Source organism: Bos indicus x Bos taurus, chromosome 7, assembly GCF_003369695.1.
Source record: "Bos indicus x Bos taurus breed Angus x Brahman F1 hybrid chromosome 7, Bos_hybrid_MaternalHap_v2.0, whole genome shotgun sequence".
Classification (NCBI taxonomy): Eukaryota; Metazoa; Chordata; class Mammalia; order Artiodactyla; family Bovidae; genus Bos; species Bos indicus x Bos taurus.
The window spans coordinates 57,962,070-57,979,029 of record NC_040082.1 but is presented as its reverse complement, the minus strand read 5'-3'; positions in this window follow the sequence as shown (position 1 = coordinate 57,979,029).

Here is a 16,960-nt window from a genome sequence, read left to right as displayed (position 1 = left end):
GGCAAATCACTTCACCATGGAGTCTCTATTTCCCAGTCTATAGAAATGGGATAAGGCACCTAATTTAAGATTGCCATGAAGAAAGCTTTTGACTTAAGAAGAAGGCTCAATATTTATATGATAAATGAATGAGTGAATGATGTGGAAAGATTTTAGGATTTGAATTCAGAGAGCCTGGATTGGCAACCCAGGTTTAGCACTTACTTTCTGTGTGATATGGGACACGTGACTTCACCTCTCTGAACCTTGGTTTCTTTCAGTAAAAAATAGGATAGTACCTACCCCCCAGCCTTATTGCAGAATAGACAGTTAATATTAAAATACCTCATAAACTGTAGGGCACTGTGCTCACTCTCATTTAATATTACTTCATACAGAGCCCTGGGGGAAGAACTATGAGGGCTCCCAAGATAGGCGGAATCCTTGGACCTAGCCCTAGAGGAACTGTGATGGATTTGAAGGGGAGAATGCACAAAGCAGGGAGCAGAGCTACACTGAGAGTACCACACAGTCATTGACTGCACACATATTTACAGAGGACAAGGCATGCTTTCATAGGATTATTGGCGGTTTTAGGTTCAGCCTCCTGGCAGGGCCTTGAAGGTCAAGGTAAGGCCCCCAAATTGACTGTTCTGTGAGTTGAGGTCTCAGAAAGCTCCTATGCCATCTATGTTCCTGAATTCCCTTGTGGGATGGCCTCTGGCTCACTAAGTCACTTTCCTCAGTTACTCTGAGGGAGAAATATGCAGAATCCATTGTAGGGAGAGCATTAGAATCAGCCATTCAAAGAGTGGCCCTTCCCCACATGTTGGTGGGCACGTTGCTGAGAATCCCATCTCATGGAGGAGCAAAGGCTCCAGCGACTCTTCCTGGGAGCGGACAAATGAGTTGCAAGGTGATTTCGCTGCTGTGGTAATCTCCCTTTAGACACAGGCTGTCCTCGAGGGCAAAAATAGCAGCTTTAGAGGCAGGAGAGAATTGTGACATCATCCTCAGGTTCAGCCAGCAAACCCCTCTCCAGCCAGCTGATCCTGCTTGCCCCTTGGAGACTAGGGGGTGACTGTGGTGTCTCTGAGCCCCTTCTAGCATCCTGGCTCCAGTTCTGGGATCTGTCTGTGAACATAAATGGCTCCTGCTCAGTTGCTTCAGTGAATGAAGAGGGGTACACTCAGCAGCACACTGTGACTGGGCCCACGTCCCCCTCCACTTCCCCAAGGCTGAGTGTTGCAGACCTACAGGGGCTCTACAACCTCTGGGCCAGGAGCCCATGGGCTGGGCTGGGGACAGTGAGGATGGCACTCAGCCCGGAGACTGAGCTCAGGGGAAGACATTCTGCAGTCCTTGGGAAGTGGGAGGGAGGGTGAAGGAGTTTGCGCATAGCTCTGTTTGTGTGTGTGTGTGTGTGTGTATGAGAGAGAGCACATGTGTGCATGTGTGTGTGTGTGTGTCCTGCAAAAGAAGATGGCAGGCAGGAATGGAGACTCCACACCCTCTACTGATTAGAAAGGTTTTGAAATTGATAAATTACTTTGTATTGTGGCAAAATGATTTGACCAGATTTCAAATGTCTCAGAGAAGGGAAGCTTCTCTTGGGCCAAGTATTGATTGCATTTAATAGAGCTGGGACTTTCTCACTTAAAAACAACAAAATAAACATCTAAGAGAAGGCACTAATTCACCTCTCTCTCTTTCTCTCTCTGTCATCCTTCCCTCTTCTCCTTCTCTCTAAAAAGAGGAAGGGATCCAGAGACCCACCAAATGCTGGAGTGAGGGTGAGGTCAGGGGACACAACGCTGATGTTGGAGCCATTGAGTTCCTTTGGGGCAGATTGATGGTGGGGGCTCAGGAGAACAGGGGACCCTGGGTTGGTCCCATTCTTCACAGATTGATTTTTGCCAAGCAGCAACTGTCGCAGACTTTGATAAATCACTAACCCAAGTGATGAATGCCCTGAGGCTGGGTGAGGTAGGAGAAGGGATGCTAGTTTGGGAGGCAGCCCAGAGGAGAGTGGCGAGGATGGAGGGCTAGTGGGCAGAGGGAGCCAGCAGAGCTAACTCTGAGTTCTAGAAATTCTGTGAGATAGTCCCAGATAGCTAATCTTGGCCTTGTCTCTCAACAGGACTTGACCACAATCATTAACTCAACAGTGCTTCAAAATTCATTTTCAGTCTGTCTTTCGTCCGTCTCTTACTGTCTGTCTCACTGTCTACCTCTTTATCTGGCTTCCAAATGGACTCTGATGGTTTCCTCCCAGGAGAGGATTCCTGTGGACCTGCTGGAAAATGGAAAGGAGTGGGGGAAGCTAGTACCAATAGGAGCTCGGCAGTGGGAAGTAGAAGAGGGGTGAGGTGGCCTCGTACAGAGGGTGGAGGGGAGGGACCTGGGGCCAGCAGAGAGAGGGAGGGGCTAGGGGAATGAAAATACATTTGTAGAGCAGCTCTGGCCAGAGAGAGGCTGGTTTCCAGGGTGTCTTATTTCTCATGGAGGGAAAGGTCACATCATGCGGTTCTCCCATCCTTCTCTTCAAAGCTGTGAGAGCAGAGATTAGCCTTGATTGGGCTTCCTGAGGAATAGCAAGAAGTGCAGAGAGGGAGAGAGACCAAACCAGAGCTGAAGAACTGATCTTGCATCACAGCCAGAGGCTGCCTTGGAGACAGCCCAGCTCATAGACCACAAATCTATATCTGCTCTGGGTGACCTTGGACATGACACTTAGCCTCACCCCATTTTCATCTATAAAATGGGATCATATAATAGATTTGAATGAAGTTTATATTAATTAAGATCATATCTTTAAATAACTTAGGGCCTTGCCCATAGCAAGCATTCAATAAATGTTAGCTTTTATTAACCAGTATTATTACTCTCGGAGAAGGCAATGGCACCCCACTCCAGTACTCTTGCCTGGAAAATCCCATGGACAGAGGCGCCTGGTAGGCTGCAGTCCATGGGGTCGCTACAAGTCGGACACGACTGAGAGACTTCACTTTCACTTTTCACTTTCATGCATTGGAGAAGGAAACGGCAACCCACTCCAGTATTCTTGTCTGGAGAATCCCAGGGATTGGGGAGCCTGGTGGGCTGCGTCTATGGGGTCTCACAGAGTCAGACATGACTGAAGCAACTTAGCAGCAGCAGCAGCTTTATTACTCTCCCTAGTAGCAGCATGGCAGATTCTGAAGTCATGAAAACTCAAAATTTGTCAGCCATCCTGAAGTAAAGAGAAGGGATTCCTGGCTCCACCTGGGGGTGGAAAACTCTACACAAACTGCTGATCTACAGGCCAAGCCATGTTCTATACTGTCCCTATCAGTGCTGATGCACCATGGACTGAGGCTCCACTGCATTCTTTATAAAGGCAGCTGGAACTTAGCCCTTGAAATGCCTGCCAGGCCCCTGGCGCACCCTTGCTTTGCCCATACCAGTTGGGCTTGGCTCTTCACCCCACCATTCAGGTTGCCTCTCCCAGGCTCCCAGTCCCAGCCCTGTCCATGGTGCTGACTTGTATACCAGCCCAAGACTTCACCCACAGTGCAGAACTCCTCACTTTAACCATCTCTTCTTGTCCCCAACTTTAACATCTCTGATGATCTCCCCAGCCACCAGGAACGAATTCTGAGCTCACATTCTGGAACTCTGCCAGGAAGAAGGAATCGGCGTTAGCATAAAGAATCACACAAAAGGCCGCAGGTAATTATGTCTCTTTTAAGCTGCTAACAGGATTGGCCGTTTGATAAATGGGAGGATTTGAGGCTGTTTTGTCACTGACAAGCTGTTGTAAGATCATATTGGAAGCTGAAGACAGTTTATCTTCATGTGTGTGGTGGAGAGGGGGAATTCTTGGTGGATTTTACACCCTCTTCAAATTAATGTGATTTCCTAGGCCAGTCTGGTGCACAGGAGTGAGTGATCTTTATGACTCATCCCCTGATTAGATTACCTGGCTCAGCAGCCACCTCCAGCCCCTCTGAGTGTCTTCACCCTCCCAAGGACCCTCCCTGCTCCATCCCTCCATCTCCCCCTGATCTCCTCGCTCTCCTCCTCTAGTCTTGCTCTCAGGTCCAGCTGCTGAGCAAGCCCATGGCTCAATTATTGCTGGCTAGCTTGAGAGGCAGAGGGATCTGGTTTCTTCTGTTTCTCTGGAGGCAGCAGAAGAGAGGGAGGAGGGTGGGAAGCAGAGGGAGGCAAAGGGAGAGGGAGGGAGGGAAACAGAGGAGGAGAGAAGAAATGAGACAAAGAGGGAGTTTAACCAGAAAAACAGAGAGCCAGGCTGAGATAAAGAAAAGAAAGAAAGAAGAGGGACAAAACACAGGAGCAAAGGGAGAGGAAGGGTTTTTTCTTTCATTTCCAGAACCTTATTCTCCACAAGCACCAAGGTAGCCACCTTCCCTAAATTAAGCAGATTCTTTAGGAATTTTTTTCAGGTAACTCTATTTTATTTCATTTAAGGTAATGCTATTTTATTATCTTCATAGCTCTTGCCACTATTATCTTGCTTATTTATTTATTTACTTCTATAATAATTGTCCTCACTCCTAAATTAGAAGACCAGTGAGGGTCAGGATCATGGCCACCGTGTTCTTGTCAGGACTCCAGCACCTAGCACACAATAGGTCCTCGGTGCGTGTTTACTGACTACATGATGTGCAGGTCTGAAGGGGGCAGGGATGGCTGTGAAGGGAAGGGTCCAGGGTCCAGGGTTGAATCACCAAGGATGTCTTCACTGGCTGAATACTTGGGCAGTTCTGTGGACAGAATTAGGGAACGTCCAAGACAGAGCTTTTAAAGTGTGATCTTCCCTGGTGGTCCAGTGGCTAAGCATTCACCTGCCAGTGCGGGGGACGAGGGTGCGATTCCCGGTCCAGGAGTGTCCCATATGCTCTGGGACAACTAAGCCCACTTGCCACAACTACCAAGCCCACATACGTGCAGCCCACACTCCACAAGAGAAACCACTACAATGAGAAACCTGTGCACCGCAGCTGGACAGTAGCCCCTGTTCACCACAACTAGAGAAAATTCTACACAGCGACAAAGACCCAGTGCGACCAAAAGTAAACAAATAAATAATAATCATAAATAAAGAAAATGTGGTCCATAAAGCACTTGATCAGGGCCCCCTGGAAACCTGCATCTTCACAGGCATTTCCCATGATTCTGATGCAGTGTGTCTGAAATTCACAATATGAGAAACACTGTTTTGGGGAATGGGTGGGCTGGGGACTTCTGCTCCAGGGAGATCTGAACAGAACCAGAGATCTTGGCTTCTCATTGCATGTCTAAGTATGTGTTGGAAGAGTAGTGGTTCGAATACCTACAGTGGAATGAAGAAGCCAACACCAATTATTTCCAGCCATGTGGCACCTCATTTTACATACATACTGGGAGCTACTTGGGAAGGAGCACCCAAATTCAGTGGAAGGAAAGGGAGGGCTCAGCCAGCTAGGGACAGTTCCCCCACCTGACCCAGTGTCCTAAAGGAAGAGGAGGACAGCAACAGATGTGAAGAGGAGAAAGAGCCCTCCCTGCCCTGTGCCTAGGGGCCTCTGCTCCCCACCCATGGATGTCTCTGCAGTTGGTAAGTCATGCCTCATTTCCCAGGCAAGCTGTGTGCCCACCCCTGAGCCCCAGGCCAGCCTCTCCACCTCTTCAGGCACCCCCACCCCAGACTGATCAACAATGTATGCTCCGGGATTGATTGACTGCTCCCCTAGAACATACCCTCCTCCACACACAATCACACACACACAAATACCCTCACATCCCCCAGATGTCACAGCCCCATCATACAAGACACAGCCAAGGCCTGAACAAGACACCTGAGATACAGCAGTGTGTGCTCAGAGGTGAAGGACAGTGTGCATGAGGAGTGGGACATTCCGGATGTGTTCATGTTGGACCTCCATCTGGGCCTGGAATGGGGAGGAGGATGGAAGACAAGGGCCAGCTGGTTTCAAAGGATAGCCCATGTGATGCCACTTCTGCCCAATAAAATCAAAGCACATAGACAAAGCTAACACCACCTCCCATCCCTTCTATGCTCCAGCTTCCTTCATGCCTCAAACACGGCCTGCTCTCTCCTGCCTCAGTAGCACTCACGCTTCCCCCTCTGCCCACAATGCTGTTTCATACTCTTTCACCCCATTTATCTGGTAACTCCTACTTCTCTTCCTTGGTGGATCTTTCCAGATCCTCTGGTTTCTGTGCTACCACAGCCATATATTGTTCACTGTTTGCAACACTCAGCCCTCTGGTCACTACATATTCAGTGTCTATCTTCCTCATTAGATTGTGAGCTCCATGGCAGGAGGGTCCACACCTGATGTCCTGTCCTCTGGTGTATCTCTGGTACCATCCATGGTGCCTGGCATGTGGCGGGCACTCAGCCAGGAAGGCTATGACTTAGATAGGGTCGTTTATTTTAGCAAATGGTTCCTGAGCATCAGCACCATCCATGGTGCCTGGCTCATGGCAAGCACTCAGCCAGGAAGGCTATGGCTTAGATAGGGTTGTTTATTTTAGCAAATGGTTCCTGAGTTTCAGTGAATGGTTCCTGAGCATCAGGCGTGGTGCTAGATTCTGAGGATGCATAGGCACGCAGAAAGGCACTCTCCCTTCTCACAGAGGCTGCAATCCGGTGGTGACATGAATAGTTGTCAAGTAATCATACAAGTTGCTATAAAACTGTAACCATGACAGGTGTTTTAGAGGCTCATAGTGCCAACAAGAGTACATAAAAGGGGGATTTGGTCAAGTCCAGGAGGAGATCAGGGAAGCTTTCTGAGAGGATGCTATTTTTCTGATTTACAGAAAGTTGTATAGAGCAACAGTGGAATAAAGAGTGTGTGAAGAGCTAGAACAGCATGTGCAAAGGCCCATAGGCAGGAAGGAGCATGGCTTCTATACAAAACTAAAAATCCAGACTGTCTGAAGTGTGTGGGGTGAATGGGGAGGCTGGAAAGCAGACAGAAGCCAGATCATGCAGGGGCCTTGTCAGGTGAGGTAGGGAATTTATTTCTTCACCTAAGAGCAAAGCGTTTAAACACTGAGGAGTTGAAACAGCAGGGAGGTGGGGTTAGGCAGCAGCGATATAATCAGAATTGCATTTTGAAAAGGTCATCAGGCTTCATTCGAAGAAGAAAGGGAGGGGCTCAAGCAGAGGCAAAGAGACCAATAAGTGTTGCAGCCATCTGGGCTCAAACCAGGAAGGTGCGGGTGGAGACTGAGAATAGTGGACAGTTCCTGAAAGGTTTCAAGCCACACCACAGGTTGGGTAGCAAAACCAGGACTAGTATCCATCCTGAGCTCCTGAACCTTCTTGTAACCATTGACCTCCTTCTGGGATGTCCACTGGGCCACCGTCAGAAGCAGTTCCCAGGCCTCCCCCCAGAAGTATCCCCTGCCCTCTGCCCCCTAGATTCCCACATTATGTACCATATTCCCTTAGGGGTGCCCATATGTGTCCTCTTCCAAGCTGGAAGACTCTGGCTGGATATCCATTTGGAGCTGGGTTTCTCTCGGAGCCCCAAGGTGCTTTGCATTCTGGGAATTGTAGTTCTAGAGCAGGAAAGCTGGGTCTGCTCCTGACAGTGGGTCTGGCAGGCAGCCTGGTTGCCATGGTTGCAGCTGGGCTGGAGCCACCGAACCATTTCATCCACAGCTCTGCTGGCTCTGAGAGCCTCCCAGCAAGAAAGCTTGGGCTCTGGGGAGGAGGAGGAGAGAGGAGGAGAAAGAGAGAAGGAAAGGGAGGGCGGGGAGGGCCAGGTGGGCCTGTGGAGCAGGCCCAGGCTAAGCTTTGCCTGCTCTGGGGCTTGCAAACTGAGTTGGAGAGAAGTCACCAGCACATGCTCAGAGCAGGACTCCCCGCCCACTGGGAGCTCTGTTCTCTTCAGTCAATCAGACCTTGTAATTCAGCTCTGTGAATGCAGAAGCCTGCATCAGGCAGAGAAAGGAGGAAGCAGTTCCCTCCCCAGGGGAACACAGAGCCTAGGTAGAAAGGCAAGAAGGTCCAAAATAATTAGTTAGGAGGAAATCCGTTCCTTTCTCTCTGCCCCTTGGCCACAGTCCTGGTTCATTCCATCTCTCCCCGAGAAGGCTTTCTAAACACAAATATGGTCCTGTCACACCCCTGCTTAAAATTCCTCAATGGCTCCCCTTTGCCCACGACTGGATCAAGTCCAAATTCTCTAGTAGGACTATTCATGGCCTTGTAAATTCTGGGCTGAGGCTCCCAGTCCAGTTTCTCCTTCTGTGTCCCCTCTGCTTCAGCCATGCAGAAGTTGTCTTGTTCTTCTTTCCTACCCACTGCCTTCGCACATGCTCTCTTCTGCCTGCAATGCCCTACCCTCCCTCCCCAGCCTCTGAGCCGACCAAACACGGCTGAACCTCCTCCTCCTCGATGAAGTCTTCCAAATCCTTCTCCACCAGGGGAAGAATTAATGGCCTGGTGCTCTGAGCTCCCAGAGCACTTTGTACATCCTTCTCAAGCACTTATCACCCGTGATGTGATGATTGTCTCTGTAGCCGTCTCTCCCTCTCTCTCCCTCATCTGAGCTATCTCAGAGGGCCCCAGCACCCAGCACCATGTCTGGCACAAGGTAGGCACTCGATAAACAGTGAATGGGATTGAATTCACCCAAGGAAGGCTATTTGGGCTGTCGCCACTCTCCTGCCCTCCCACTCTGGGCTTACTGCCTTTCCTGGGTCCCATCCCCCACCTCACACCTCCCCTGGGCCATGCACACTTCACACACTGCCGCAGGACTGGCAGGTCCTATTGAGCGGCACCTTCTATTTTGGGCAAGGGTGGCACAGGCAGCTGTACGTGGAGGCTGCAAGCTTCGCCGTGTCACTGGGAATGTGTATCAAATCATACCTGGGTCTCCAGAGAGAAGGCACCTGTGCCCTAAATGGAACCGTGATTTATGGACCCAGCTTCAGGATCTGAAAAACCAATTAGGCTTCCCTGCTTCTCCACCTGGAGGCAGGATAATTCCAGGAAAGTCGTTCCTCCTGGGCAGAGGCTCCACCACCATTCAGCTCTGCACTCCACCCCACCCTTATCACGGACCCCAAGTCAGTAGCTCCAAGCCTCCAGGGCCAGATTTTCTTGCATTAAAATCCTACTCTACCACTTAACATCTGGGAAGCATTCTCCTGCTCTCCATCCTTTCTGAGTCTCAGTTCCCTATCATAATAAGAGGATAAAAATTGCCTGCCTAGATTATCCACCCATATATGTGTCTATCCATCCACCCACTCATATATTCCCTTCTGCGAAGATTTATTAGGTGCCTGCTGTGGGTCAGGTGCTGTGTTAATCACTAAGGATGCACAAATGAATCAGAAAGACATGGTCTCTGCCTTCAGGGAGCTTACAGTCTATGGGGAACAGCAACCCCAAGGTGCTTCGAGGAAGCAATACAGACTATTTGGTACAGTCTGGGCCTGATCTAGGACCTCAGTATTCATTTCCTCAATGATTATTTTCTGTTTACCTGGGACATGGCAGGCCTGGAGGATGAGTCCAAACACTGACAGGCCCTCCCTGCATTGGCTCCTCTTCTCAGTGCAGATAGGCAGACGCGGCCCAGAGAGCACTCAGCACTCACTGTCCGGTACAACTGTGAGAGGGCCAAGAGAGAGGACACTGAAAACAGAGGGTCCAAACTCCCCAGGGCCCCAGGGAAGACCCCTTGAGACAGCAAGGCAGGCTCCTCTGTAGAGGCAAAAACAAATTGATGGAGCCTCAGTAGGACTGCCTAGACTGGGGCAAGAGGCAGCCTCCCTGGTTAGGGTGTGGGGGGCGAGGGATGGAGCGAGGGGCAGGAGGGCCAGTCACTTAGGAACTGGGGAGGGCAGTGGCTCCCAGAGTATGCGGAGGCCACTGTGTCGCTGCCTCCACTCACACCCCACCATTCAGCAGGACGTTTAATTTCTCTGTTCTGGAGGTGGCAGGAAGAGCCTGGTCTAGGTGTCAGTCCAGTGAGGGAGTGGGAAGGGCAGAGGCCGATGTGGCAGCTGGCGTAAGCTGTTCTCCTGACTGCAGCCCCTGATGCCGGGCCCATGACCCCAACCTGCTCCTTCAGCCCTTCTCTGCTCCCTTGGCTGCTGGAAATTGGTGTTTGACTTAATGGGGTGAAGTTTCCAGGCTTGGAGGAAGAAAGGAAATAAGAGAGAATGGGAAGATGGGTGGAGATTCATCACTAATCCTCAGTGTTTCCAAAGAAAAAGTCACCAGCTTGCTCCATGAGCCTGGGTCTCAGTCCCCCATCAATACAATTGAGCTGGACTAACCCTAAGAGCTCCTTGGCAGTCTGTTCCTTTTGCTGTTGGGAACAGGGAGCCGGTGGAGGGAGCCTCTGCAGAGAAAGGCTGGCTCCACCCTCTGCCAAGGGATCCAGATCAGCATTTGTTGACATTTTCCAGGGTGCCCTCAGTGCTGGTGACATTTCAGAGACTTTCTCCCTAACAGGGCTGCAGGATGGGAGGCTAACTAACCACAGAGCCCCCTGCTTCAGGCTCAGACTGGCTCAGGCCACACGCCCCTGCCAGGCATGAGCCTCACATTCCGAAGAGCAGTGAAGTTCCATCTTCTGGGCTGGTCTTGAGCTGGCGCAGGCCTAGGTCCCACCCTGAATACGCTGAGTCAGGGGAGAGAGAGGCTGCTCTGGGCTCAGAACTTTTCTCAACAAACCTCAACGTCTGTATTTGTGAAATGGAGCCCATGGTTCCTGCTTCCCTTGAAGGATGATTGTGGGGTCCAACTACTTAAATGTGAGAAAAGGGAAGTGTTTCATAAACCGAAGGTTATTGTGCAAGTGTGAAGGGCTCCAAAGGGAGCATTAAGTCCTAGAGTGGGCTCGGGGAAAGGCAGGGCAAATGGAGCTTAGGAGGGATTAACTGGGTGCAAGGGCTGGCGGAACCAGGTCAGATTCTGGCCATTTCACATATGGAGAGAGCTACTTGGTGGGGAGAGGCTGGCAGAGGAGACACAGGGAACCTTCTTTATCCCAGTTGGTGCTGACCCATGGCCATAAAGGGTTGGGAGGGGGTGCTCAGAACCAGCGCTCGCAAGGAGTAGGCCCAAAGTCTCTCTCACTAGAGTCACTCTTCAGTCTCAGGCCTGGGAAGGGAGACCAGCCTGAGAGGCCAGGTCAGGGTGGTGCTCAAGTGCCCGGATTTTGGAGTCAGAAGAACTAATCATGGCTCTTTTGATCACAAGCTGTGTGGCCTTGGGTGAATACCTCTTTGAGCCTCATTTTCCTTATCTATAAAATGGGGCTTGGGGTAGTAATAGTGCACAGCTAGCGGGTTGTTGAGTGGATCAGAGGCATTGACATCGGTAAAGCACTTAGCATGGGCTTTCTCATAACAGGTGCAAAGTTGCTTTGCTGGAACTATCGTTAGTCACATCAGCTCTCATACCCATGCTGGGCCTTACCAAGAGCCTTTTCCACCTCTGGCCAACCTAGTCTAGAAAGAGGGGAAACCCCTCTCCCACAGATTTTTGTGCATTTAAATGTGCACCAGGTACCTACTGCACCCAGTTCAGTATGGTGGGAAAGAGGACAAAACTTGATGAAAATTTACCAGTTGTGAGAGCTTGACTGGCTCTCTTCCCCAACCCCAGTCTCAGTTTTCTTATCTTTAAAAGTGGAAGTTATCAGACAAGGGTTGCGGATTGATATTTAAAACTACAGAGGGACACTGTTGATGGGGACATTGGCATTTGCTTAGTGCCAGAGTAACCCACAGACACTATTTTCTTAAAGCAAGGTGCAGAGAGAACCATAACTTTCATTGGCTGGTGTTCATCTGAGCATTTCTAATGGTGGATGAATGAGACATTATGTGTCTTCCGATGTGGTATGAAGTGAAGTGTATGACATCACCTCACATGTGTTCTAGCCAGAAACATTTAACTTGAATCATTCTAGCCTTCAGATCTAACTTCTAATTTATAGGAAACACTGAAAGTAACCAGCATAAGAAAGTAACAGACATCTGGAAGGAGGGATATCCTGTAGCAAAACTGACTTGGCTGTTTCACGAGTCAGTGGCCCCAAAAAAAGGGCAACTGCATGGTCTTAAACAATTTAATGCACATAATGATCGGATGCCATGCGTGGCCCAGTATTGGATTCTGATAAGCCAACCATAAAGGAATTCTTGAGGTGGGGGAAATTGGGGAGATTTATATATGGTCTGGATATTAAAACAGATGAAAATTTATTTACTAAAATGGAAAGCTAGAGATTGGTGACTGCAAAAAAAAGGTGAGCATGAAGCAGTCTGTATGTATAATATGATCATATTTTGGCAGAAAGACACTTATAAGTAAGAAAAAGATCTGAAGGAGGAACATTAAGGTGTGAATAGTGGTAGGAATGTGATGTTTTTATTTTTATTTCTTTGCTTTCTGTGTTTTTAAATTTTCCACAATACACATGTATTGCTTCTGTAATAATGAAGTGTTATTTAATAAATAAAGTGGGAACAATAACAGTGTGTACCTTGTATGGCTGTAATGATGCTGTGAGATAATGCTGTGAAACACAGGGCTTGGTAAGTACATACTCAGTAGTTAGCTGCTGCTGAGATGTTTATGCTGGTCCCCTCTTACCCACCATTAGGCAGATCTGGCTTATTGGGGATGCTCTCCCTGTCCCCAGATCCTGGCACATAGCAGGGCAGTGCTGGTGTTTGCTGTTCAAATCACTTCCTTTGGTCCAGATTTTGTTGGACATTGAGGGAAGCTTGATGGGATTTATGGCCTTGTGCTCACATAGGTAGAGGTCTCTCAGAGCCCACCCCCACCTTCTCTCCTAAACTCCTGGGGCATGCTAGGTCCTTACAACAAGCAGGAGGGGACCCTTTGCCAGTGTAATAAAGCTGCAGTGATCTGATCCAAAAGGAACAGCCAGTGGTGCCTGCCTTTCCCCCAGCCATATTCACCAAACCAACCAAGTCTATTACTGACATCACCTCCAAAAGCTTCCACCCTTCTTATTGTCCTAAGTCCATCCCTGGGGATGGACTTTGGGCAGGAGGTTGGGTCTGAGGATGTTCTGCAAATACAGATTGGGACTGAAGCTAGGTCTAATATAGGTGCCAGTTCTTTCTCTGGGTCTGAGCCTAGTTTCCCAGAGAGAGCCTCAGAGCTGGAAGTAGGCTGCAGCTGTCTCCACATCCAAGGCCTGAGGATCCAGTCTAGGTCTGAAGCTAGCTGCCACTTAGGAGCTGGGTTTTAAGGCCTGAGAGGTACTTGCTAGGTCTGAAACTTGCTGTTTATTGAAAGCTGAAACTAAATTCTGTCCTTGATGAGGGCTAGGGTGGCCTCTGCCTTGGGGACAAGAGCTAGGCTATTTCCCTACCTAGCAAGGACTCTGTAGTCAGAGAAGGAGCCTGGGAGGGGATGGTCTCACCAGGCAGGGTGTGGGAAGGGGGCTCTTAGAGAAGGAGGAATGATATCCTCTGAGGCTCCTCTCTTGGTGTCCATAGATCCCTGAAGGGATGGAGGAAGAGAGAGAGAAATGCCCACTCAGGTGTGCGGGTGGGGCCTCCCTGGGGCATGGACAGAGATGCAGTGTGGAGGACAGGGAGCCAGCATGGAGGAAATGCTACTGAGGACTTAGCGTCACCAAGGGGGGTCCCTGGCTGCTGGAGAGAGATCCTTCATGAGTGGAAAGCGCCCCATTACCCCCAGCTCCACCTCTTAGAGGCAGCAGGGCTCCCTGCTCATTAGACCGACATCTCCTCCTTAATAAAAAATACATGAATAAATAAATGATAACAGCCATAACTGCTTTCCACTCTTTTCTGTTTCCCCAGCTCCTTCCTTCCAGGCTCGGTCCTGAGGACCCCCCAGGTTTGCTCCCTCCGTAAGTGCTGGTGCCCCCTCCCTCCCACTGGCTGCAGGCATCCTTCTGCTCAGGAAGGCACAGGAGAGGGGACATGGAGGATACCACTCTTAGGGATGCTGAACAGATTTCCTGCACCCCTAAACTTCTCTTGGAGGGGTGATGGACAGGAGAAGTCTGGCAAGTGGTCTCCTCTCTCAGCTTTCAGGGAGGAGGCAGCAGCTTCTGAGCCTTTAGGGCTAGGGCTGAGGATGGCCCCCAATACCATTGGGACCCCAAGTCAGGGATGGGGAGGAAATAGAGGTAAGAGAAGGAACTGGAAGGTGGGACAGTTGGAAGATGGTTGCAGGCGAGAACAGGAGCTGGCATTTGCACAGGATGGCAGAGGAGGTCTTGACCCACATTCAAGTAACTAGATGGAAGATTGCCTTTCTTAGAAGGAACAACAAAAGTCACATTTTCTTCTTTCTGGCAGTCCATGTTAATCCCTTTATGTTTTCCCCCTATTCCCCATTTTCTGCCTCTGTTGTCTCTCCACTGCCCTCTCTTTCACCATGTCTCCTTCCTTACCTGCATCAGTGTGCCTTGGAGATGTGTGAGTTAGTGTGACCCACTCCTCAAGGTTAAGGGGAAGTAATACTGTCATGACCTGGTGGTTCAGGACCATGGAGAGCATCCTGCCATGGAAAGGTCCTGTCCTAAAACCGAGACCTTGGGCTGCCTAAAGAGAACTGGTGAGATGGAGGTAAGGAAGAGGTGGTGGGGAAAGGTATGAACACAGGTGAGGGTCATCTGGTCCTCTTATGGTGAGTAACTCCAACCTGGCACTTAGAATTGTTGCTGTCCTGGACCAAAAGCCCCCACTCCCCCCACCAAGAAGAGGGGGAGGAGCAGGAGCAGCCTGTGCTCTGGGCTATGCAGTTCTGAATGGAGCACAGCCCTTGTTAGGAAGCTCTGGGAACCTTTGTGTGTAGAGTGCAAAACTAAACACATGAACAGATATGGTTTGGGGTTTTTAATTATTTTCTTGATAAGTTACACATAACACAAAAATTACCATCTTAACCATTTTTAAGTGTACAGTTTGGTGAAATTCAATACATTCAGAGTACCTGTTTTCTTCAAGAGAATGGAGTGACCCTGGGGCAGGTGTTAGGGAGGCTCTGTGGCGGCGGTGGGGGGGGGGTGTGTGATGTGTGCATGAGAGGAGAGAATAGTTACAACCCTACAGGGGAGGGGGTGCCCAAGGGTAGGGGAAGTAGGAGCTAGGGGCCAGGGTCCTGTTGGACCAGTTCATTCAGGCAGCTTGCAGGGTGGGAGTTGGGGGTCAGGCAGAGACTTACCCTGGCTCCAGCTCAGGACTAATGGGACCCAAGAGCCTCCTCTTTCCTTCAGCAGCTCCCTCTGGATGGAGCCAGAAGCCAGATTTTGGGAGCAGTCCAGATGTTCAGGGGAGATTCAGGGAAGTGGAGCAGATGGGCCCTGGGATTCCTGTGGGGGCTGGGGGGGGGAGGGCAGCAGCTGGAGGACGTGAGGGGGCGCGTGCTAGAGACGAGGCTGGCTCCAATGTGTGCGGGAGCATGTGCCACAGGCTGTGCCTAGGATGTGGGTCTGAGGCAGAGAGTAGGCTAGGTCAGGTGGCCCTTGGCGCTTTCCATGTGCTGGCTACTAAGATCTGCCCTAAGCTGCTGCTAGCTGTGGCAAGGCTGGGGGCGTGTCCCGTATCTGCCACATGCTGTGCCAGGATATGGAATTGAGCAAGAAAGACCTTGCTGCTGTCCTTGAAGAGCTCAGCCTATCCCCCAATGCCTTTGGCTTGGACCCAGGGGACCCATCCCTCCTCCCTGAGTCCAGAGTGGCCACTCTTCATGGACTGGAGGAGGGATGTTTTGTACAAAGGCTTGAGTGAGATGGCCTAAGTGGTCCCCTCACTTTTTATGCCAGGAGCCCACAGCTCATCTTCCCGCCCAGAGCCTCAGTCTCTGGCCATATCCTCCACTGGTCCTGCAGTTCTGTGGTCCTTGGGAAGATGTGGAGCAAGGCAAAGGGCCGGAATCTAGAACTGGGGTCTGCTCCTGACTGCCCCATGGACTCGAGGGCTCAGTGGCTTTTATTACCCTCCACTGCCTTGCTGCATCTGGCTATGATCCTCTCACTATCCCGACACTAGCCTGGGAGAATGGTCACGAGCCCCATTGGTAGGTGAGCACACCAAGGCGAAGAGAAGTAAAACCACCTGTTGAAGGCACACCTTTCCCACAGAGCCAGGATTGACACCTACGTTTGCATGACTCTGTGTTTCTACAATTCCTCCTCTAGGAAGAACGGTTGGCTCTGCATTCCAGCTAGTTGTGTAGCCCTGGACAAGCATGTGCCTTTTCCTCGCTAGACCTCTATGTCTTCATTTATAAGTTGAAAAGGTCTGAATAGAATCATCTTGAAGAGCCTGTCCCATTATGCAGTCCTGTGACGTCACCCTCAGCTCTGAGAAAGGCGGCAGTGGGGACAGACTGGGTACTGATGGTACTCTAGCTGAGGGCAAGACAGAAACCAGTCCCCACACCCTCCAGAACCTTGGGTCAGCCCAGGATATGCCACGATGCTCTGCAGGGCAGGCTTCTCTGCAGGCTACACTGGAGGAGCTGGGGTGGAGTCTGTGGGCAGTGAGTCCTTGAGTCCCCTCTGCCTGTAGGGCTGGTAGAGCAGAGGGAGACCTGCGGCAGAGAGCGGGGCTGGCTGGGCAGGCCAGAGCCAGGCGGGCAGAGCAGAACGAGGCTCAAAGCTCCAGGGCTTTACAAATGGATTTTGCTGAAATGGAAATTTCCACCCATCCCTGAAATGAGCCTGGCAGCGAGGCCAGGTCTGTCGGGGCTGCAGCAGCTGGGGACGCCGACAGGGACAAGAGCCAAACTCTTGAAGCCCCTCGGATCCATGCAGCCCTCCCTCCCCTCACCACCCACACCCACTTCTCTGCCCAGCTCAGGCCCTCCGGAGGACCTCACGCCTTTCATGCCCTTCTTACTTTCCCCCTCAACCACCTCACATCTGACACTTCCCCCAACCTTCCACTGGTCCTCGCCTGCCTTTTCACCCCTCTT